The 25,969-nt window shown below is 34.5% G+C and overlaps 1 pseudogene; it reads right to left on the bottom strand.

Annotated features, from left to right (window-relative positions):
- Positions 1–3,775: 3,775 nt before the first annotated feature.
- The window catches only part of LOC132362302 (mitochondrial fission factor-like), a 128,226-nt pseudogene continuing 106,032 nt past the window's right edge, over positions 3,776–25,969 (bottom strand).

Here is a 25,969-nt window from a genome sequence, read left to right as displayed (position 1 = left end):
TGAAATTAAGCATTGTGTTTAAAATTTTAAGCTATGTAGAAAAATTCCACTAAGAGAAAATATAAGTTTGACTATCTTAGGCTAAGCCACAGTGAGCATAATGTCATAAAAAATTAACCACCGCATCAACCACTGTGAGCACTGAAGTATACAAATTATCATTCCCTTAGAAGACTTACTGAAAGCTCTTTCACAGTCACCTGTAGAATGCACACATTTCATCCTACCTTCAAAAAATACAGCCAGAAAGCTCATGTTCCTAAGTCCCCAAAGAAAAATGCCATCATTCAGAACCTTAAGTAGAGCTTTCAATTCACCTTACCACTTTACATTCTTCCCTATATCCATTTTTATAGTTCTGTAAAACAAAATAAAAATACAGACAGCAAAGGAATTAACTCATTTTCTCCTTTCAGTTGTTTAGTCAACACTTTATCCCAATTAAACTCATTTTCAGAAAAGGTGTTGGAAGCAGTGGGAAATGCAAATGCTTCCAAAATGAGATAAGCAGCATATCCAGTCAGTCCAAGGCCTGGCAGGAATACACTGGCACTGTGATAAACTGGCCATAATGGGTAGCAAGTACAATATGGTCATTGGCATCACAGGAAGAAGTTGAAATCCAGCCTCCCTGCTCTTTAAATCTTGATTTAGGAGGGAGTAAAGAAAATAAGAAGTAGTAAGCCCAGGTTATTTAGTTAGAAATGAAGAGAAGATCAAAAGGAACTGTAATCATCAGCCAGTGCAGTGGGAAGATAATGAAGAGTGAGATCCTGGAGGTCAAGTAAAGGTGGACTTCAAGAAGTTGGAACCTATGCTGCAGATAGGTCAAATAACACAGAAACTGAGAATTTATCCTTGAATGTTGCCATATCTAAGTTATCACTGATCTTGGCAAAAACCTTTTGGGGAGGTGCTGGAGGCAAGCGGGCATTTAGGAGAGAATGCGAAGAGGAATGTAGACAATGAGTATAGAGAACTCTTTCAAGGTGTTTTTATGTAAAGAGCAGATACTTTGTACAGTAGTTGCAGGAGGGTCTGGGTCAAGGGACAATTCTTCTTGAAGATAAGAAATATGTTATTTGAGTAATGGTGAGAATAAACAAGTTGTGAGGAAAAAACTGATGATGTAGAGAGATTAAGAGGGCAAAATTCTAGGAATATTCTTGAGTAGACAAGAAGTGTGATGATCAAGCACACAGATAGAGAGGTTCTCAATATTTTGGAGCAAGGAAAATTCATCAGTTGAAAATGAGGGCAGATAGATAGATGGGTAGAGATGCAAATTGAGCTTGCTTGTAGGAGAGTGTGGAAGTGCTCTGATTTCTACTACTTTTCCCAGTGAAATAGAAAACAAGATCATAAACTAAATGTGAGGAGGAAGGAAGGCATACTGGAAAACAAAGTATGAAATTGTTGTCTTGGAGAGTGAGAGGGTGAAATGGCACGGGAAAGTGTAAGAGCATTGCCGGGCAAACTTAAGGTTACACCTGTATTTAACTGTCAATAATTTCAAAGGTGGTCAAGCACTATGGCTGTATGTTTCTGCAGCCAGACCTTCCACAGCTTCTAGGGTGTAGAGTGAAAGGTAATAAAGCTGGATTTAATTGGGGATGAGATTTTTCCTATTGAGTATGGTAGATGGTGTAAGGAGATAGAGACTGTACGTGAGGCAATGATTGTGACACCGACAGGACCATGAAATCTAAGTCGGGTAAGGAGGGAAAGAAAGGCACAACGGGTTGAGAGAGAGTGAAAAATATAAAGAACAATAACCAGGAGGTTCTAGTGTGGTCAAGAACTGTGAGAGGATTCTGACAACAACCTCCTATCTTTCCAGCTCAAAGACTAGGAAACTTGAGAATAAGATTGTGGGGTGAGAAGTGAGTTAGACTATCAATGACTAGATTATGATCATGGAGTAATTAACTAAAATAGTGTCCAGGAAAAGGTCATTGTAGAAGATGAGGTCAAGAAAATAAAAGGCCATAGAGGGAATATTTAGGTGACCCTGGAATACACCGAGAGTTATGACAGGAATAAATGTCTGCAAGTGACAATGAGCCCAATGTAGGCAGAGGGCTTAAAACAGTGGACTCTGGAAGCAGGCTGGGCTCTTCAAGGTCAAATTCAGTTTCTAAGACATGAGGCAAGGAAACACGTCATAAAGGAAAACAAACTGGATTGGGATTCAAGCTGGGATTTCAGTCCCAGTTCTACAACCATAGCAATATTTCTGAGTCGGCAAAGTGTGTTGTATTATATAAAGGCACTGGATTAAATGATTCCTAAATCCCATTCAATGTTGAATAATTGTAGCAACCATTTTCGCGAAATAGATAAGGAAGAGTTGAGGAACAAGGGTGAGGGAGAATAAATCCATTTGGGAAAGAGAGTTAAAATCTCCTCTACATATAAGATAGAAAGGAAGCACTGGAACTTGGAGTTCACACTGAATAATAATTGTAATAATAATAATAATAATAAACTCCAATAAAAAATTCTTGGATCCTAAAAAAAATAAAAAGATAAATACAGTTTCCAAAACTGGTAGAACTGAATACATTACAGAACCTCCCTCTTTCCATATATAAAATTGCAGTAATAATAACAGTAATAATATCTACTTTAAAGTGTTTTGTGAGAATTAAATGAATGAATAATGTGTCTGTTAGTGGTTCCATAAAAATATTATATCAGTCTTTCTCTCCTCTGCCTTACATGATCATTTCCCTGTTCTACCATTAGCTGACACGTTTTTATTTTTCCTATTAAAACAAAAGAAACTCAATCTGAAAAGACTACATTCTGTCAGATTCCAACTATAAATATGACCTTCTAGAAAAGGCAAAACTATGGAGACAGTAAAAATATCAGTGGTTGCCGAGGGTTAGTGGGGAGAGAGAGATGAATAGGCAGAGCACAGAAGCTTGTTAGGGCAGTGGAAGTACTCTGTATGATACTATAATGGTGGAGGCATGTCATTATACATTTGTCCAAACTGGTAGAATGTACAGCACCAAGAGTGAATCCTAATGTAAACTGTGGACTTGGGTGATAATGATATATCAATGTAGGTTCATCGATTGTAGCAAATGTACCACTCTTGTTGGGGATGTTGGTAATGCAGGAGGCTGTGCATATGTGCAGGCAGGGGAGGATATAGGAAATCTCATTACCTTCCACTCAATTTTGCTGTGAAACTAAAACTGCTCTAAAAATAAAGTTTATTAAAAAACAAAAACATAAAAACAACTGAACAACAGTCTTGACTGCCTCTTCCCCTTTGGCTGATATACAACTTGCCTAACATTTTAGAAGCCTACCTTTATTTCTTTTCTTTCTCTTTACTGAGATAATTTTTGTTTCTTTTTGCAGCAAAATTCCTTGCACAGTTGTCGACACTTATTGCTTCCAAATGGTCCCCTCAATTTCTTTTTTAAACCAACTCCAAATAGAGGGATTGTTTTTTCCTCCTTGAAAATGTTTTTTTCTAAAAGTCATCAATAATATTTATGTTTCTAAATCTAATGGCCAAGTTTCTATTATTGTTGACCTAGCAGCAGCATATAATACAGTTGTTCATTCTCTTCTTAAAATATTGTATTCTATGGTTTCCTGGACACCACATTCTCATTGTCTTCCCCTTTTCATTTTGGTTGCATATCCTCAGGCTCTTTGCTGATTCCTCCATCTCTCCCTAACGTTTTGTTTGTTCACAAATTCTTTATATTTCCAGCTGTTGAGACAACACTTTTGAGAGTTGAGGTTACCTCTAGCGGCAAAACCAGAGCCAACTCTTAAGCAGCCAGAATGCTACGGTAATGGAATACATGACCATTTCTCTTTTAGAACCTTCTTTGTTCTCCACTTCCAGAAGTTGTAGACATCTATTTAGTTTGATTATCTGTCGTCCTAATGAAGCTGCATCTACAACAGTCATGTCATCTGAAGTTCCTTCAATCATTGTACCTATATTTGAAATGCTATACATGGAGTCAGTTCTGACCAGCTGTCCATTTTGGCAAACAGCATTTTCACTCATAGAGCACTCTCTTTTTAGCCTGCCAATTGCATGGATTTCTTCATTTTGAGGGGTTTGAGGAGGTCTTTCTAAATCCAGAAAATCTAGTGGTCTTTCACTTAGCATAAGCACATGAGGTGGTGTTTTTAGTGCCAGTGGTTTAAAGGGAGTTGACTGCATAAGGTCAAGATCTGCTGGTCTTGAAAGTGGAATGTCTTCATTATTTCCTGATACAACAATTCTCCCTGGAACCTGCATAATCACATGAGCATTTGAAACTCCTTCTCGGAATCCTTGTTCAAGGTCAGCATTTGGTGGTGCTACCTATAATTTTTCCAGGACCTTCAATACCCTGACCAATACCTTTGGTGTATTCCATTTCATACTGAATTCAACTAATTTCTACCACCTCAGCAGCAGTGGAAGAAGGAAATGCTGCCCCACTCACTAAATATGTACCAACTACTGCTTGCTTTTTGGCATTATCTGCTTCTGTGCTTCATATTAAATCCTTTAACTTGCTTATGCATGTGCTGGATTTACAGCCACTTTTGTCCCCCTGGGCCTGTTGGAGAGTCTCTGGTGAGGGCCACTGCCCGCTGGCTCCCAGAGACCATTGGCCAAGCACAGGGAAGCCCTCCTTAACTTTTGAATATTGAAATGCCCTGGGGTTCAGTCCATGTTTCTCTTTTCTATTTATATTCATATCCTTGGTGATCTCTTCTAGTCACATGTTTTTAAATTTTCTCAGTAGGCTAATGACTCCTATATTCATATCTCTTGTCCAGTTCCTATTCTTGAGCTTCAGTTGTTATAACTAATACTTTTCTCAAAACTTGCAACACTTGTAGTTTCCCATATCTCATTTAATGACACGTCCATTCTTTAAGTGGCTCAAGACAGAAATCTTGAGATCATCTTTAATTTCATTTTTTTCTCACACTTTGCATTCAAACCATATGAGTCCTTGGATTCATCTAATACACCCAAAATTGATTCCTCCCATCTATGAAGAAATAGCCTATATCAGAAAACAACCCTCATTGTGAGAACTAAAAATTGTACAAATACAACACACACACATACACACACACACACACACACTGCTTTTGTAAGCATCAGAGAACAACTGAGTCAGCTAGACTCTAGGAGGAACAAAGATCCCAAAGAAAAAGGAAAAATTATATTGCATTTTCTCACTTAAGAATTTGCCAATTAAGGGAACAAACAGAAAATAGCAGTTCAGAGTTGCTGACAATTGCATGGCCAGGGAGGAGAAACAAAAACATGTTCGGGGCTCACCAATTAGGGCATATTTTGGAAATATCAGGTTGTTATTTGAAAGTTCTGGAGGAATTCTAGGAGTAAAGGAAAATTGGAAATAGACAAGTTCTTCAGGATGACTGAAATTCAGTCTCAGATTATATCAAACCTTGTTGGATCAAGGTCATTTACTTTTCTCTAACTACCTGACAGGAATTCTTTAAAAATTACATCTTCTTTTTGAGGAAGATAGTATCATCCTGAAGCTCTGAAATTTCAAATACAATCTCCAGAATTTAGTCAAAATGTAACAGGTATGCAAAATAATCCACAAAAAAGCAAAAGAAACAAACTAAAAAACAGAAGCAAATGGTCAAATCCAAGAGAAAATAACTGGAGTTATCATACACAGACTTTAAAGTTACTGTGATAAGTATGTTGGCTAAAATATATGACAAGATGGAGAATATCACCAGAAAATAAAATCTGTACTAAAATAGAAAATGCATATTTTGGAATTGAAAATTACAATATTTACAATAAATGACTTCACAGATAGATTTAACCACACATTGAACAAGTATAAAACTAGTGAACTGGCCTTTAGGTGAGTAAAAATGTCCAATGTAAAACACAGAGAGAAAAAAGGAATTATAAGAAACACCTAATGTATGAGACATGGGTAAAATTTGTAATATAGCTGTAATGCGATCTTTGAATGGGATGAGTGAGAGAAGGGGCAGAAGCAATATGAAAAAAGTAACTGGGAATTTTCACAACTGGCAGAAAAAAATTAAACTACAAATTAAGGAAGCTCTACAAAGGTAAGAAGGAGATATAAAAGGACCTCTGCACCTAGTTACATCATTAAAAAAAAAAACAAAAAACTGCTGAAAACCAGCAACAAACAAAAAGTCTAAAAGCAGCCAGAGAAAAATAAAGGCATAACACTGTTAAATAGGAAGAGTAAAACTGAAGGCTAACTTTTCAATCAGAACAACAGAAACCAAAAGAAAACAGAATGAATTTTTTTAAAGACCTGAAAGAACATACCAGCCAACCTAGATTCTAAGTTTCTTGAAAATATCCTTCAAAATGATAGCTATGTAAAGATGTTTATAGATAAACAAATTGAAAGACTGTTTTGCCTACAAACTTAAACAAAAGAAATATAAAAGGGAATTCCTAGAACAAAAGCTAAATTATCCCAAGAAAATATGGCAGTGCAGGCAGGGAGACTACAAGAGAGATGTATAGGTAAATAAGAAGTAACATTGATTAAAACAATCTCAATGTTTTGAGAGGTTTAAAATATATGCAAAATTAAAATACAGGAATACAGTAAGATAACATATGGGAAGGAATGTATGGAATTAAAGAGTTCTAAGTTCTTATTCTAAGTTTGGGCAGTGGTAAAAGTATAGGCCTAGAGAAGACCTTTAGTAAATAAATATATTTGATTTTTAAAATTCATTGTTTCTCAAAGTGTGATCACATTTCTTCCATCATTTATCATAACTGGAAATACTGTTGAGTGGAACATACTTTAGGAAATATTGATGCTACACTTACCAGGATTGTTGTAAATCTATAGCCACCAATTGCATTCATGGGAGGAAAAAAATAAATCTCTGAAAAATTCTGAAAGATGATATTAGGGAAAATCTCTCAGACCAATTCTGCAGGCCTGATTTTGTGTAGGGAGGTTGAATTTCTATTCTGTATTCCTTCAGCATAGGTATATTTTTGTGTGATATAAATATTGACCTAATCATATATTGATGTCTATGCTTTCTTAAATTGTTTTACCCATAGGTGCAAACCTAATATTAGTTTTGTATTAGATTGCTAGATCACATATATCTAGTTTGTTTCTTTTGAATTCCACAAAGAAATTTAAATAAAGCTTTCAAAATATAACATAAGATATTTTGAAAAATTTTAGGCCCATTCTTACACACATTACAAGGCCAACTTTTTAACTAGATATTTTCTCCTCTTCACCTAATTCAATTTTTGATTATATGGTTCTTTTAGACTATAATTATACTAATTACAGAGATTCTTCTTGAAAATCAGATTGTGCTACTTCCACACTGCCTCAAATTAATAGCAGTAATATAGGGATAAAAATTTACTCAGCAAAGTATATTAGCAATTCAGAATAAGTTTCATAAATAAGGATATAGCATAATTCTATTATTTTAATTACCATGTGCTTAAAGAGGAAAAGGGAAAATTCTTAATTTTTTAGTTAACCCTTGAGAAATTAGACAATTTAATTCAATAAGCTCCTTAATACTATTTATACAAAAGCAAAACTAAACAAATGGGACTACAGCAAATTAACTTCTGCACAGCAAAGGAAACTATCAACAAAATAAAAAGGCAACCTAGTAAGTGGGAGAAACTATTTTCAAATCACATATCTGATAAGGAGTTAATATCCAAAAATTATAAAGAACTTGTACAACTCAGTAGCAAAAAAACAATCTGATTAAAAATGGGCAGAGGACCTGAATATACATTTTTCCATAGAAGACATACAGATGGCAAACAAGTACATGAAAAGAATGTTTAAAATCATTAATCATCAGGGAAATGCGAATCAAAACCACAATGAGATGTCAACTCACAACTGTTAGAATGGCTATTATCAAAAAGACAAGGAATAACAAGTATTGGCCAGGATGTGGAGAAAGGGAACCCCTTGTGCACTGTTGGTGGAAATATAACTTGGTGCAGCCACTAGGAAAAACAGTGTGAAGAGTCCTCAAAAAAAATTAAAAATAGAACTACCATATGATCCAACAATTCTACCTCTGGGTATTTATCCAAAGAAAATGAAAACCCTAACTCAAAAAGATATTTTTGTTCTCATATTCATTGCAGCATTATTTACAATAACCAAGATATGGAAACAACCTGTGTCCATCCGTGTATGGATGGATGGATAAAGAAGATGTGGTGTATACATACAATGGAGTATTATTCAGTCATAAAAAAAAATAAAATCTTGTCATTTGGAACAACGTGAATGGACCTCAAGGGCATCATGCTAAGTGAAACAAGTCAGAGAAAGATAAATGACAAATACCATACAATCTCTTTTATATTTGGAATACGATAAACAAAACAAGCAAACAAAAAACAAGCACATAAATACAGAGAATAGATTGTTGGTTGCCAGAGGTGGAGGGTGAGAGGGTAGGAGAAATAGATGAAGGGAGTCAAAAGGTAAAATAAAAAAGTAAAACATAAACAATGACTTGGTCTTTACGGCTAGGTTTGCAAGAGCTAATCCAGTTTTAAGTGAAGTAATGAGTGATCTAGAATAAAGGTCAACCTCATTTTTTTTTTTCAACATTTGCTTTGACAGTAGAGAAAATAAGGATCTCTCCCTTTGAAATTCTGAGGCCAGAAAGAAGACCAAAGTTAACCGTCAATAATAGTATCATCTTTGTAGTCAATTCAGAAAATATTTGCAAAACAAATATGCAAGCTTCAGAAAATCATCAAGATAGAAGTAATACACAGAAAACCATCTTATACCAATAGACTTAGGCCAAAGATATCTGAGTAGGTGAAAAAGCTACTGCATGCTACTATGCCCTAGTCATATACTGTGAAACACTCTGGGACAGAGTCAACTACATTTAAGACTAAACCCACTACAAAGTCTTCATTTGTTTTTATATTTCAAATTTGACCTTGGAAAGTAAAAAATATTTGGTGATAAACTACCAGGTATAAAGATAATAAAGGACTCAAACCTATCTATCTATCTATCTATCTATCCATCCATCCATCTAATTTATTTAAAATGGAAAATGTTTTAATTCTTTTATTTTGAATATAATTCTTATATTTTGAAAATTCTTATATATTGGCAATAAAATATACTTCCTTAAGGAGACTAAAATCACCTACCTAATAAAAACATTGAAAATACAACACTCTTAAAATTAATTATGACCTTTCCAGCACTTAGTTTTACTCAGTTAAGGATAACTATTAATGTTACCCTGAAATTTTGTGGTTTTGGTACATTCAATAAGCAATGTTAATCTCTGAACAGAAAAACATACCAATTCAGCAAAATCTATTTTTCCTTGAATGGTTCTTTGATTTGTTTTCCCATGGATACATGGGGAAAAGCTCAAAGGTCGTTAATGCTGGCATTAATATACATTAGTCGTTGGAGTAGACCATTTCCCAACTGGGACCCACCACATTTTCAATGGCCACCCAATTAATGACCGTCTAATTGACTCATCTGCAAATCTTACAAAGCAATAGTTTTGCTAAGTAAATTGAACCTGCCATTGCAAAAACTCTGCAGAACTGAGGGCATAATTAACTCTACTGAGGCATACTTGATCTTAGAAGCCCTGGGGATAATCAATAATTAGTTTCATTCTGAAATGGTTCTGTTGCTATATCCATGACACAATGTTTCTGAATTACTGATGTTTTGACGATTGTTGCTTATTTGGATCAGAACAGAAAAGCTGTAGCTAACTCAAGCTTTATAGCATAATAAACTTTCCAAAGTACCTTGAGATTATAAACAATCAAAGTAAATGAAGCATCAAGTACTATTTATCTTCCAAAATATTAGTGCTTACAAAAACAAAGGAGGCCAAACAAACAACTCTGTATCCATCACATTCAATGTTATATAGCAGCAACATTTTATTTTATAAAACAAGAGAGAAAATTAAGAGATCTGATTGGCTGATAAACATTCTAACTGTGGCTTCCTGGAAAATTCATGGTCAGAAATTTATGAGCTTCACCACTTAATTAAGAGTAAGAATTCTGAGCACAGAGACTATAATCAGTACAATTCATGGGGTTCAATATTTATGGGACCCATCAGTTAGCAAAAAGGGCAAAAGGAATTGAACACTTTGATAGTCTAATAAGAATTCCAAAAGCTTTTCTAAATGAAGTAAATTCATAAAACTCAAAATGTATGCTTAGCATATGCTATGTAAATAGGCTTTTAAATACAATTTTCTGGCATCATGACACCATTTTGCTTTAAAGTTAGAAGAAATGTTAAATTATTGAAGCAATCTCTCTGTTCTAATTCAAGAGATGATATTGAAGCAGATTTATCTTTCTGCTTCCCAATTAAAAGGGAGTGTGTCTTGCCCTTTGTGTATTAGGTGAGATCAGATACTATTCCAGAGACATATTAAGCATTTATCCTAGATTTACGTACATGCAATAATAAAGGAAATGCACACTAATGGTTTCCTAAGTAATAATCACTTTTCCCTTAGTCATGATCACAAGCTGATATTAAAAAGAGTATGCACAGAGGTGTGGCCAAGATGGTAGAGTAGGAAGACCCTGGGCTCACCTCCTCCCATGAGCACACCAAAACTGCAACTATTTACAGAGAAGCTATCAATGAGAATGACCTGAAGAATAGCAGGAAAGATCTTCCACAACTAAAGATACAAAGAAGGAAACAAAACAAGATGGCTAGGAAAGGTAGAGATGCAGAATAGTCAAGACTTACACCCCTGGGGGAGGTGACCTACAATTGGGAGGATAATCACTATTGTAGAGGTTCTCCCTGAGAAGCAAGGTGTCCAAGCCCCATATTAAGCTCCTCAGCCTGGGGGTACTACACCAGGAGGCCAAGCCCCCAGAACATCTGGCTTGGAAGGCCAGTGGGGCTTAGATACAGGAGAGCTGGAGAACTGTAGGAAACAGAGACTCTCCTCTTAAAAGGTGTGTGCAAAATCTCACACACTCCAAGTCCCAGTCCCAGCCTGGGTTAGACTCACTTGCTAGAACATCCCAGAGAGGCAGGAGGCAACTGCAATTCCCCCTGTGTATATAGACATGATGGCAGCCATTTTTGGGAGCTCATCTTACCAGGAGAACAATGGTACTGGCAAGTGCCATTTGGGAGGTCTCATCTAGTTTATTAGCAGTAGGGGCTTACCCACCCATGAGAAGACCAGCACCAGCCTCAACCACCAGCCCCAGGTCCCACAACCAGTCATACCAGGACCCTGCCCCACTCAACAATGGGCCAGCAGCCACAACACAAGGAAAGGCCTGGCAGCCAACGGGGCTGGGGACCAGTCCCACCTACCAGTGTGCCCTCAGTTGTTGGCCCTGCCACAACATAAGGTCCCACACAGCCCACATAGGGGGCACCACTATAGAATGTAGCTTTGGTGACCACAGGGGAATGTGCTGCTATGCTCCATAGAATGTCTCCTACATAAGACTGTTTCTCCAAGATCAGGAAATGTAACCAACCTACTTAATACATGGAAATAAACACAAACAATTGGGCAAAATGAGGAGACAGAGGAATATGTTCTAAATGAAGGAAGAAGATAAAACCTCAGAAAAAGAATTAAATGAAGTGCAGATAAGCAGTCAACCCAATAAAAAGTTCAAGATAATGATCATAAAGATGCTCAATGAGCGCAAGAGAAGAATGAATGAACACAGTGAGAATTTTAACAGAGTTAGAAAATATAAAGAACCAGAGATGAATACTATAACTGAAATAAAAAATACACTAGAAAAAAATCAACAGATTAGATGATAGAGAGGAACAGATGAACAAACTGCAAGACATTAGTGGAAATCACCCAAGATGAACAGGCAAAAGAAAAAATTTTTAAATATGAGGATAGTTTACAAGACCTCTGTGACAATATCAAGTGTACTAATATTCACAATATAGGAATCTCAGAGGAGAAAAGAGGGAAAGGGGCAAAGAACTTATTTGTATAAGTAATAGCTGAAAACTTCACTAATCTAGGAAAGGAAACAGACATTCAGGTCCAGAAAGCACAGAATGTCCCAAACAAAATGAACCCAAAGAGGCCCACACCAAAACATATAATAATTAAAATGGCAAAAAATAAAGATAAAGAGATAATCTAAAAGCAAAGAAAAGCAACTAGTTATGTACAAGGGAACTCCCATAACCTGCAGTAAAAATGCAGGTTTGTTAGACTGTGTTTGAACTTAGCTCATCAACTTAAAATAATCACACATATAACAGAAAAAGAAAGGGATCCAGTCATAACACTAAAGATAGTCATCAAATCACAAGGAAAGTGAACAAAAGACTAAAAGAACAAAGAACTCAAAAACAACCAGAAAAGAATTAACAAAATGGTAATAAGTACATACTTATCAATAATTACTTTAAATTTAAGTAGACAAAATGCTCCAATCAAAAGACAGGGTGGCTGAATGAATTAAAAAATTGAGACGTGTATATATATTGCCTACAAGAGACTTACTTCAGATCTAAAGTCACACACAGACTGAAAGCGAGGGGATGAAAGAAGTTATTTTCCGAAAATGGAAACAAAAAGAAAGCTGTGGTAGCAATACTTACATCAGACAAAAATAGACTTTAAAACAAAGACTGTAACAAGAGACAAAGAAGGACATTACATAATGATAAAGGGATCAATCTAAGAAGAAGATATAACAGTTGTAAATATCTATGCACCCAAGATAGGAGCACTTAAATATATAAAGCAAATATTCACAAACATAAAGGGAGAAATTGACAGTAACACAATAGTAGTAGGGGACTTTAACACCCCACTTACATCAATGGACAGATCATCCAGACAGAAAATCAATAAGGAAATACTGGCCTTAAATGGCACATTAGACCAGATATATATATATATATATATATATATATATATATATATATATATATATATATATATATGATGTTCCATCCAAAAACAGCAGAATACACATTGTTTTCAAGTGTACATGGAACATTCTCCAAGATAGAACCCATGCTAGGCCACAAAACAAGTCTCAATACATTTAAGAAGATTGAAATCATATCATGCATCTTTTCTGACCACAAAGGTATGAGAATAGAAATAACTACAAGAAAAAACTGCAAAAAACACAAACACATGGAGGCTAAATATGCTACTAACTACAAATGGGTCACTGAAGAAATCAAACAGGAAATTAAAAAATACTGGGAGACAAGTGAAAAATTGAAACACAATCCATCATCTAAAATCTATGGGATGCAGCAATAGCAGTTCTAAGAGGGTAGTTTATAGCAATGCAACCCTACCTCAGGAAAAAGAAAAAAATCTCAAACAATCTAACCTTACACTTAAAATAATTGGAAAAAGAAGAATAATCACAAACCATGTTATTGAAAGGAAAGGAATAATAAAGATCCAAGCAGAAATAAATGAAATAGAGACCAAAAGATCACTAGAAAAGATGTATGAATCTAAGAGCTGGTTCTTTGAAAAGATAAGCAAAATTGACAAACCTTTAGCCAGATTTATTAAGAAGAAAAGACAGAGGGCCCAAATCAATAAAATCATAAATGAAAGAGAAGTTACAACTGATCCCACAGAAACACAAAGGATCATAAGAGATTACTATGAACAATTACATACCAATGAAATGGACAACCTAAAGAAATGGATATGTTCCTAGAAGCATAAAATCTCCCAAGACTGAATCAGGGAGAAATATAAATTATGATCAAATCGATTACCAGAATTGAAAATGAACCACTAATCAAAAATTCCCAACACACAAAAATCTCGGGCCAGATAATTTCACAGGTGCATTCTACCAAACATTAAAAGAAGAATTAAGACCCATCCTTCTGAAACTATTCCAAAAATATTGAATGGAAAAGAACATTTCTAAACTTATTCTATGAGGCCAGAATCACCCTGATACCATAATCCAACAAAAGCACCATAATAAGAGAAAATTACATGCCAATATCACCAATGAACATAGATGCAAAAATTCTCAACAAAATGCCAGCAAAGCAAATTCTACAGTACACTCAAAGGATCATACACCATGATCAAGTGGACTTTGTCACAGGGATACAAGGTTGGTTCAATATCCACAAATCAACCAATGTGACACACCATGTTAACAAATTAAATAACAATTACGTGATCATCTCAATAGATGCAGAAAAAAGCTTTTGACAAAATTCAACATATCATAAAAACTCTGAACAAAGTGGGTATAGAGGGAACATACCTCAACATAATAAAAGCCATATATATCAAACTCACAGCCAATATCATACTCAGCAATGAAAAGCTGAAAGCATTTCCTCTAATATCAGGAACAAGACAAGATGCCCACTCTTAACCATTTTTACTCAACATAGTACTGGGAGTTCTAGCAATAACAATCAAACAAACAAACAAAAAAGAAATAAAAGGAATCCAAATTGGAAAGGAAAGAGTAAAACTGTCACTGCAGATGATATACTATAGATAGAAAATCCTAAATATACCACCAAAATATTATAAGAACTCAATGAATTCATTAAAGTGTCAATACAAAATTAATATAGAGAAATCTGTTGTGTTTCCATGCACTAACAATGAATTACCAGAAAGAGAAATTAAGAAAACAATCCCATTTACAATTTCATAAAAAAGAATAAAATACCTAGGAATAAATCTAACCAAGGAGGTAAGAGACCTATACTCAAAAAAATATAAGACATTGATGAAACAAATTGGACACAACACAAGCCAATGAAAAGGTATAGTGTGCTCATGGATTGGAAGAATTAACATTGCTATAATGACCATATTACAGAAGGTAATCCTTGGATTCAATGCAATCCCTATCAAAATACCAGTGGCATTTTTTCATACAACTAGAACAAATAATTCTAAAATTCGTATGAAAACACAAAAGACTCAAAATAGCCAAACAATCTTGAGAAAGAAGAACAAAAACTGGAAGCTCACACATCCTGATTTCAAACTATACTACAAAGACACAGATCAATGAAACAGAATAGAGACCTCAGGAGTAAACCCACACCTACATGATTAATCAATGTATCATAAAAGAGGCAAGAATATAAAATGGGGAAAAAAAGCCTCTTCAATAGTGTTGTGAAAACTAGACAGCTACATTCAAAAGAATCAAAATTGTCTACTTTCTCACACCATATACAAAGAAAAAAAAAGAAAAAACTCAGAATTGATTAAAAACTTAAATGTAAGACCTAAAACTCCTAGAAGAAAGTGTAGGCAACATGCTTTTTGACATCAGTCTTAGAAATAATAATTTGGATTTGTCTCCTCAGGCAAGGGAAACAAAAAGAAAAACAAATGGGACTACATCAAACTAAAAACCTTTGCACAGTGAAGGAAACCACTAACAAAATGAAAAGGCAGCATACTGAATGGGAGAAGATATTTTCAAATGACATATCCGATAAGGAATTAATATCTAAAATACACAAAGAACTCATACAACTCAATAACAAAAAAAAACTGATTAAGAAATGGGAAGAGGACCTGAATAGACGTGTTTCCAGAGAAGACACACAGATGGCCAACAGGCACATGAAAAGATGCTCAACATCCTGATCATCTGGGAAATGCAAATCAAAATCACAATGACATAGCACCTCACACCTGTAAGAATGGCTATCATCAAAAAGACAAGAAACAATAAGTGTTGGTGATGATGTGGAGAAAAAGTAACCTTTGTGCATTAATGATGGGATTGTAAATTGGTGTAGCCACTATGAAAAACAGAATGGGGATTCCTCAAAAAAAAAATAAATAAATAAAAGTAGAATTGCCATATGATCCAGCAATTCCACTTCTGGTTATTTACTCAAAGAAAACAAAAACACTAAATCAAAAAGATATATGCACTCCATTTTCATTGCAGCACTATTTATAGTAGCCAAGATATGGAAGCATTGTAAGTGTTCATCAACAGATGAATGGATAAAGAAGATGTGGTGTGTGTGTGTGTGTGTGTGTGTGTGTGTGTGTGTATATATATATATATATATATATATATATATATATATATATACACACACACACAGTGAAATATTACTCAGCCATAAAAAATGAAATCTTGCCTCTTGCCACAACATGTGTGGATCTAGAGAGCATTATGCTAAGTGAAATAAATCAGACAGAAAAAGACAAATTCTGCATGATCTCACTTATATGTGGAATCTAAAAAACAAAGCAAAACAAAATGAGAACAGACTTATAGATACAGAGAATAAACCAGTGGTTTTCAGAAGGGAGGGGCATGGTGGGGTGACTGAAATATGTGAAAGGAATTATTTATAAATAAGTCATTATTTATATAATAAATAAATATTTATTATAATTCATGAGGATGTATTATATAGCATAAGGTATATGGTTAATGATACAGTGATAATTTTGTAAGGGGACAGAGGGTTACTAGACTTATTGTGGTGATCATATCATAATGTATGCAAACATCAAATCCTTATGTAGTACACCTGAAACTAACATAATATTGTACATCAATTATATTTCAACTGAAAAAAAAAAAGAGTAAGCACACCACATTATAATTTCACTAATATATGCTAATTCTAGTTGCAACTAAAAAATCAGGACTGAATAATGTTAGTGTAGTAGATTTCAAATTACACAGCATACTGATTTTTTACTGAATTATGAAAATATATAATTTATGATACTACTGTATGACTGTCAGACAGGATATTTAAGGAAATAGGGAGTATGGGAAAAAGTCGTATAACCTTTCTATGTCTAAGTAGAAAAATGTATAGCTTGAGGACAAAACTGTCATAAAACAGAACTTTTCTTCTGGGTGAATTAAAGAATTGAGTTTCTGGGAGTTCCCTAGGAGTCCAGTGGTTAGGACTCTGCGCTTCCACTGCAGGGGGCACGGGTTCAATCCCCCGTCAGGGAAATAAGATCCCACAAACTGCATGATGCAGCCAATAAAAAATTAATTAATTTAAAAATTATTAAAAAATAATTGAGTTTCCAAGTAGTGGAGGCCCTAGTTGATGTGTTCTGACATTCACCTGGCTGTCTAATATTTATATGGTCACAAAATGATGCAGTCTAACTTGGGTTTGTTGGCATGCTTGTCTCTTCAGAAACCTTGGAACAATGAAATATAAAATTACGAGCTAGAATTTTCTCTCAATCAATGAATGCAGAAAAGAACACCTTTAACAATTTACATGAGAAAATAATTTCAGTGTGTGTCTGAAAGTCAAGAGGAGAGAGAACCCGATGTGAAATATATAAGGAGTCATCTATTACACAGTTCAAGGATTATGGCTCTGGAGTCAGACTCCATGAGTTTATAATACAGACTTCACTATTTACTAGTCTGTGTGACCCAGAACAATTTTAATGAACCACTCTTTGACCTCTGTTGCCCATTTGTAAAATGGAATTAGGATTAGTAATTACAAATATGGTTATTATGAGGGTTCCATAAGAAAATTCATGTAAATGTATGAAAGAAAAATGACAATTACTATTCTGATTGTTCTTAAGATGATAATGTTTCTAAATTAAATACTACTACTACTAATAATAACTCATTTATTGATTACTTACTAGGTTCTAGAAATCTTGCATATACTAAGTTTTTTAATTCTCACAACTCTCCATGGGGTAAGTATTATTTTACAGATGAAGAAAGGGAAGCACAGAGAAATAAAATAATTAGCCCAAGGTCACATAAATAGCATTGTTGGGTTGAAGGGGTCTAGGCTAGAATATCATATGACTGAGCAATACAACGTGGCATCATAGGAAGACAAAATGGCTGCTCTGTCCTGTTCTTGGAAGCTGAAATCTTTAAGCTGCAGAGGCTGGAGGGAGCAACTACTGCATGGGTAATGAAATCGATGTAATTTCAGGAAAAAGCACCCTTCATACCTAACAGAGGAAGACAGCACTACTATATTACCATATCTAGAAAATTGTTCTGTTTTTGACATCTTATAAAACTAAGTTTTTTTTTGGGCTTCCCTGGTGGTGCAGTGGTTAAGAATCTGCCTGTCAATGAGGGGGACACGGGTTCGTGCCCTAGTCTGGGAAGATCCCACATGCCGCGGAGCAACTAAGCCCGTGAGCCACAACTACTGAGCCTGCGCGTCTGGAGCCTGTGCTCCGCAGCGGGAGAAGCCGCGACAGTGAGAGGCCCGCGCACCGCGATGAAGAGTGGCCCCCGCTTGCCACAACTGGAGAAAGCCCTCGCACAGAAACGAAGACCCAACACAGCCAAAAATAAATAAATAAATAAATTTATAAAAAAAAAAACAAAAAACCAAAGTTTTTGCATGCACAGGGCAAAATAGACAGAATATATATAGAAAAATATCTGTTTCTATCAATGAAGACTTAAGTCAGTCAATATATTTTCATAAGTTTTCTCATGTTTCAAGTGGCAAAAACAACTGCCCAGCATTTGTGAGGAGTTTCATTAGATTAAATGAGATAACAGTATAAAAAAGTTCTGAGAATAAAAATTAATATATTCATATAAGATACCATTTTTATTAATCAGTTGGGAAGGAATTTGTATAAGTTTATAATCTCAAACGTAACTTGGGAGTATTACTGTAAGATAAACTTCAAGGGAGAAAGCATTCAAAACCTGTAATTTTTCAAAGAATATTTCAAATCTACCCTCTAAGCAACTGTTTCACTTTAAATTTCATTAAACTTCCTCCTATCCAGGTGTCATTTGTCCTTTCCAGCATAGATGTTTAGGGCTGGACATAACCTTAGAGCCAACGTGGAGGTGACCAACAGTCTTCTCAATAGAAGTGTTTTTGCATTAGAGACTCATATCCTTGTACCATTTTCAATAACTTGTGAATAAACACTATCTCAAAGAACTTGATGAGGGATAAACTTTTAAGAGTTCATTGTTCCTTTAAATGACAAATTTGAACTCTTGCAGAAAAAGTACTGTTGGTTACAATTTTCAGTTAACTTCAAATTTCTGAAGCTATTTATATTCTATGGAAAATGGAAGAAATGCATTTTTAAATCAAAATGAAGCAAAGGTAATATGAAGACAACACTATGTTGTGCTTGGAATACAATATTTCTTGAAGGTTAGACTGTGCATTTCAGCACAGTCTGTATTTTTCCTTTAAACAATTTATTTCTGCCACCACTCTATTTTGTGCTGGAGATTTTGAAAGCTAATTAAAGCCATATTGAATGTTTTGGCCCAAAACTAAACAATGATAAATTTTCAGAATGTTTTTGTGTTCAAGGTTTAAAAGTTTCCAAGGAGAAAATGCATCACCTCACCACTTCTACGTGGCCTTCATTTCTAATGTGGCAGCACCCAGCACACTAAATAAAACTCTGAGGATTCAAACTCAGAAATGTAAACATAAGGACATAACATTTATGATTTTTCTGAAATATTTTCTAAGTCAAAATAAACTTGGACTTTTGTTAAATTTAAGACAGTGGTGATTTTATTTGCCTTTTAAACTCATTTAAGAAGTTGATATTTTATCAAATTTTTTAGGAAAACAGATTAAGTTTTATACATCTCAGTTGTACCACAATAGTTCTCTAAATTTCCTCTCAATTAAGTAAAATGATCAAACAAATCATTAGTGTCTAAGGGTATAATATAGTAAAACTAAAAATATCACAGCCATAAATTGCTACTGGTCCCCTAAATTAAATCACACTGACAGTCTTCTGATTCCAGGGAGTAAATAAAATTTCTCACCTGTTGTCATGACCACACTTTTCCACTTTATGATAGTTATTCAACCATTTATCCTATGAATCTCCAAATTTTATTATTTTTACCTGGCAGTCATCTGTCATTTAGCACCGGAGTGGCCAAAGCCATGTTTCAATTCATCTCCTACAACAATTTAGCTGAAGCTGAGGGCAGACAAGGGTGAGAAGCAGAGTTACACACCTCACCTGAGCTAGCCTCTAGTCATAATCAGCAGCTATCTTGGACTCTTAGCTTCTTACCAGTGCATCTAGGGAAACATTTCTTTCAGTTGACTTTTTCCTTAATATGGACTGTTTCTGCAGTGAAGCTATGAAACAGTGTTGGGGACTCCTCTCACCCCAAACCATTACCTCTACAACTAGCTTAAATACCTTGGCTGTTTCTTATTTCAGAATTAGTGCTTTCTCACCCTATATACTACTTGGCAACTACTCCTTATTTTTTTAATCTCCTCTTGCTTCAGCCATAAGGTTGGGTAATGTCTCACATTTTACTATCAAATTTCCTAATGGAGATATAGCTTGCACAGTAAAAGGCTCTGGCTCTCTTACGTCGTGCTGTAAGAAATAGAATATATAACCATAAGTGTGCAGTGAATCACCCTGTACTTTATTTAGTCTTCTTTCCTCTCTCTGGCACCTGTTCTTCAATTCTTCACTTCCCAGTTCCAAACAATCATTAATAGAAAGAAAAGATTTTCAATTTCCTTCTCTCTTTTCCAAACCTTTAAGCCTATAGGGCCCTGTTTTAGTCATCTTTGTATCACAAACACATAGAACAAATCATGTTCATTGCAGGCAGACGTGGTTAGAAATTTTATATTTAAATTTGAAGTGCATTTGATGCTCGTTATAACCTGCATGAAAGTGCTGGGTAAGAAGGACACACAGTACAACTGATTTCATTCCTGTTCCATGTGCAGTTAGCCTGGTATATTATAGATTCTTAATACTAAAATCTGTAAGGAACTATTCAAACTGCAAGTTACCATTTTAGTGTCCAAAGTCTAAGATTGGCACCAAATTTGCAAAAATAAAGTAAAAAATCATGAGGCCAGAAATGTCCTTAAAAATGATGTACATGTATTTTAAAAAACATTTTAAGTGTTCAAAGACTGATACTAAAAGTACCATATCTTCTCAGTTCTGCCAGCCAAAAGAACATTTTGATAACTAGTATAATGATGTTAAAACAAAATTGTATATTTTAAAATCATTATCTGCCTAAAGTACCCATGTTATAGAAGACAGTTTCTAGCCAATGCAAATTTTAAAATGAAATTTTAAAAGGTCTAATAATTTTAATTATCATCTTATAAGGCAAATAGATTCAATTTTATTGTGCATAAATGAGTCCCCCTCTGCTCATTTAAGTCTTCATCATCTTTCAATTTAGAAGTAATATAACATCAGTAGTCCTTCCCTAACATTGTATTTCAATAAACCTCAGGTGCTTACTGCCATCAGATTAATTTGTACCAACAAGGTATAGCCAATTTTAAAAGAGAACTAGAATAGGTGGATTATTTGGAATATTGCCTTAATATGGTAGGAGGAAAAACATGTTTTGAACATTTCAATATCAATTTGTAAGTCAGAATTCCCCATCATCATTTATTTCTGTTTTCGTGTCTTCTTGAAAGTCTGAAATAAAAATGCTAATGTATTTTTAAAGGTTAATAGTTGCCTAAGTGGTCCATAAAATAGAAACTTAAACATAGCAACTTGCAAAATTTAATGAGAGGGCAAACACAAGTTCACCTTGTCTTTTTATCTTCCTTAGCCGTGTCGTCTAGAGACCTGTAAAATGTCTGAAGATGATTATATCAACTGCAGGATAAGGCGACACAGGCCCTGAGCAGATTAAATGGTTCAGCGTCTGTGCACTTGGGGGTTTACGTGGCAGAGTGTGTGGGCTTCACTCAGAGGGCAAACACATATTCCTGATGTCTACTGTACCATGAAAATAACTATCAGGTTCTGAGTTCCATCCATCATTTTTATATCTGAAGAAAGCCTGCCTCCAGCCTAATGAATGCTACAGAAACTGAAGTCAATGGAGCCACTTGTCTTTACAGCCATCAGTCAAAGTACTAAGTACCTCAAGAACTGAGACCCCATAATGAAACTAAGTGGTACATTTTGCTTTATTTTCCACTATTGTGCATGTTTGAGCATACCAAAATAATTATATTAATAGTAATAATAACCCATTTAGCTAAATGTTTTAATACGTGGCAATGTCAAAATTATGCCTGAAACACTTCATTTTTATTTTACATTTTAATAGAATTCTGGATTAGTGGTTCTCAACTGGGGGTGTGAATGCCCACCTTCCCCCCAACTCAAGTATAACTGCCACTTTAAAACAAAAGTATATGATGCTTAGTTATATCTGAATTTCAGATAAATATTTTTTATAACTGATTTATGCAATATTTGGAATATGCTTAAATTTAAAAAAAAACATTTTTTTGGTTATCTAAAACTAAAATTTAAGTGTGTATCCTGCATTTTATCTGGTAACCCTATGGGTCACAGAGGACATTTGACAATGTCCAGAGACATTTTTGTCACAACTGGGGAGGGAGGTGTTGCTGCCGTCTTGTGGGTAGAGGCCAGGGATATTTCTAAACATCCTACAGTGCACAAAATAGTCTCTCATAACAAAGAATAATCCAGCCCCCAAGTGTCAAGTTTGCTGAGTTTAAAACACCCTGCTATAGATTATAACAGGAAATTTATTACCTAACCATTTAGCCTAGTTCTTGCTATATTATGGGCTTTAGGTTGCTCCGCTTTTAGAGGAGGTTCTAGGTACTTCTGGAAAGCAAGTGATAATAAAGATGGCAATAAATAAGTGAGTAATGGTACAGAAAAGAAATAAATCATTGATGGGGATGTTTGGTGAGAGTTGGTGAACTTGTAGAGAAATAAAATTGTATCTACTGAGAGCCTTTGGCAGCACTGCAGTATGGAATGGCTGCAGAAGCATTTCCTGACCAACTAAAAAATAACAAATGAATATTATGGGATTATCGGGAGATTACTTTTATTATTAGTTAAACTTCCTTCTACAACACTGAATTAAAATTTGGTTGATGAGAGTGAGAGAGAGAGAGAGAAAGGAAGAGCGAGAGATTGGGGCTATGGTCAATTTATATTCAGAGCCAAAGTGAATAAGCAGATGTCAATGGAAGTAAATGCTCAAATAGAGAATTAGGGTGACATGGCAGTATGTAACACAAAAAATTTCAAAGAATCTAATTTAACTGTAAAGACGAAAAAGAATTTAGCTGTTTCCTTGTTTAGATCTTTAATTTTCAAATTAAAACATGAAGCTCATCAAGGTCAAGTGACTCATTTAAGTGTATCCAAATTAAGGATCTGGGTGTTTCTTGGAATCCAAGTCTCCAGACATACTGTTTTAAATAAACTAAAGTAACACGAGTAGCACTATTCAGTATGAGTAACATTGTTAGGAAAAAGAAACTCTCACTCATCTTTTATAAAATTTAAATGTCAAGCCCTTTCTGGAATCTCTACTGATGTCTCCCACCATACTCTTAGTGACTCATTCCTCTATAACCCATTTTCATGTACACACAGCTGTATAGAGCATGTCTTCAGGAAATACATCCATTTAATGTAGAATGCCCATAATAGTGTCTAGTACAGAATGAGCCTCCACTCATTTTATACATCTGTATTTTATGATTATGTCTATTGATTAACTTCATTCACTCTATTCAAGTTTTAAAATAACGACATATTTCTCTCTGTAAGACATTTCTTCTTTATGGACAATACAATTAATTGTTCTAAACAAAGTCAGCCAACTTTTTCAGCACAAAGTGGCACTCAGTAAATATAAACATAAGCAAAATAAGCATCCCCAAGAGTTTTCATCTTAACAACAAAGACCTATGATAATGGGATTATGAATTATAATAGTTAAAGACCTATCTTTAAGTCTGGGGGGAAAGTATCTTTATGTAAGTTTTGTGATTTTAATGAAAATACACATATTCTTTTTTTAAATATTTATCTCAATTGTATGTAAATTTCTTTGTATTTTAAGAATATTTACAACTGAAGCCCTTGCTTCCATGATTGAGTGGGAATATAGTGATTAGTGTAACATGAAATCAATGAAAAGCCGAGAGCAATTTGCTGATTTTAATAATGGAATTTAAGATCTTCCTACTGACTTTCTTAATATATCAGAAATTAATTTTCAATTGTCTGAGAAGGTAATGGATACCGTGGTTTAACTTTTGCCCATAATATAAGGAAAAAAAGAGAATCCGGAATTATCCAGTGCAGAGATATCTACACCTTAGGGGAAAAATTATCATTTAATTACCAAAAGTCTTGCTACCACAATAAAGAAATAGAAAAGAATTCAAAATGAAATCCCAGACCACAAATATTGGGGCCCTGACAGTGAAATCCAGAGAGGGAGCTTGACAGGCAGAGTGAGAGACAGAGAGAAAGGGAGAAATCTGAGTCACTGAGTTGTTTCAGGGAAGAAGAAAATCCCAGGTAATCACTGACAGGTTTAGATTTTAGAAGCAGCCTTGTCTATCAAAAAAGGCTTCAACATATAAATCCTGTTATATTTTCTCTACTTAAGCTGTAGGTATTACAATTTTTCCAATGTGTAGAAACATTACTTAACCACAATGGCTTTATTATCACTTAGGGGGACTTGCTAAGATGTGAGAATTGCACATTCAGTTAGCACTCAGGGACTAGATCCTAGAAGCACTAGCTAATAACTGTGTATTGTAATCAGAAATCACCAAAGCAAATAAATAAAAATGGCAAAAAAATCAAATATGATGAAATATAAGCTTAAAGTAGTAGAAGTAGAAGTAACTTCTACTTTTTAGTTACTATGTAACTAAAAAGTAGAAGTTAATGAAATAGAAAAATGTTTAAATGGGTTTGACTTATAAAATAAAAAGCCAGTTCTTTGAAAAGAAAAATAAAAATACCAAACATTGCAAATCTAATTGAGAAAAATGGAAAGAAACTCCAAACAAAAACAACCAAAAAAGGAAACACATATCAGACGAGATTTGGAACAATAAAAAAAGAGAGGTGTAGAAGTTATTTTTTTAATTTTAAGGGGTTACTATGTAAAATTTCGTGACTAACAACTTTAAAAACTAAATTAAATGAACAAGTCCACTGAAAAGACATACTTAATGAAATTGCCACCAAATGGCCTAGGGAGATGTGAATTTACAGAGCTTTTGCACTTATGCGCACATTTTTCTATATTTATACTTCAAGGAAAGGTTTTAAATTGAGCTAAATAAAGACTCTGAAATGGAAGAGCAAGAGGGTAAAGAAGGAGGAAGTGGAAAAAGAAAAAAGAGAACAAGGAGAAAAAGGAGGAAGTAGTGAACCGGGCAGAGAAGAAGAAAGAGGAGAGGGGGAGGCAGAGAAGTGATGGAGGAAGAAGTAGAAGGAGGAAATGAAATAACTATAAATCACTTCCCACTAGGAAGTAATTTCTTGTAAGTTAGAAACAAGGAACAAGAATACTAGCAGTTATTGTTTTTAGTAAAAACTGCTCTGGAAGTTCTAAGCAATGCATTAAGATAAGTGAAAACTGAAAAACATAATAAATGTATTTGAACATAAAAAAGCTCAATCATTTTCAGAAGATATACTTGTCTACATTGAAAATACAGAAATAAGTGATGTTGGCAATGGTAAAGTCAATCTATTATATATAAAAACTAATTTCTTTCTAATATACTGACATCTAACTCTCAAAATAATATAACTGTAAGGAAAACAAGGGATACCATTTACAATAACAACAAAATGATAAGGGATTTAGGTTTAAATTTAATAAAATATGCAAAACATGGATATAATAAAACATTTTTCAAATTCATTAAGAAAGTCATATTCAAGCATGGAAACCAAAATATTATAAAGATGACAACGCTCTCCCAATTCGTTATGCATTTAATTTATTCATTCTCTGTAACTCTAATTAAAATATCAAAGTCTTTTCATGGAACTTAAGAAGCTTGTGCTTTAATTGATGTAGAAGAGCAAGAGCCCAGAA

The sequence above is a fragment of the Balaenoptera ricei genome, chromosome 1, assembly GCF_028023285.1.
Source record: "Balaenoptera ricei isolate mBalRic1 chromosome 1, mBalRic1.hap2, whole genome shotgun sequence".
NCBI classification, from domain to species: domain Eukaryota; kingdom Metazoa; phylum Chordata; class Mammalia; order Artiodactyla; family Balaenopteridae; genus Balaenoptera; species Balaenoptera ricei.
This window is presented reverse-complemented; position numbering and strand designations above follow the sequence as displayed.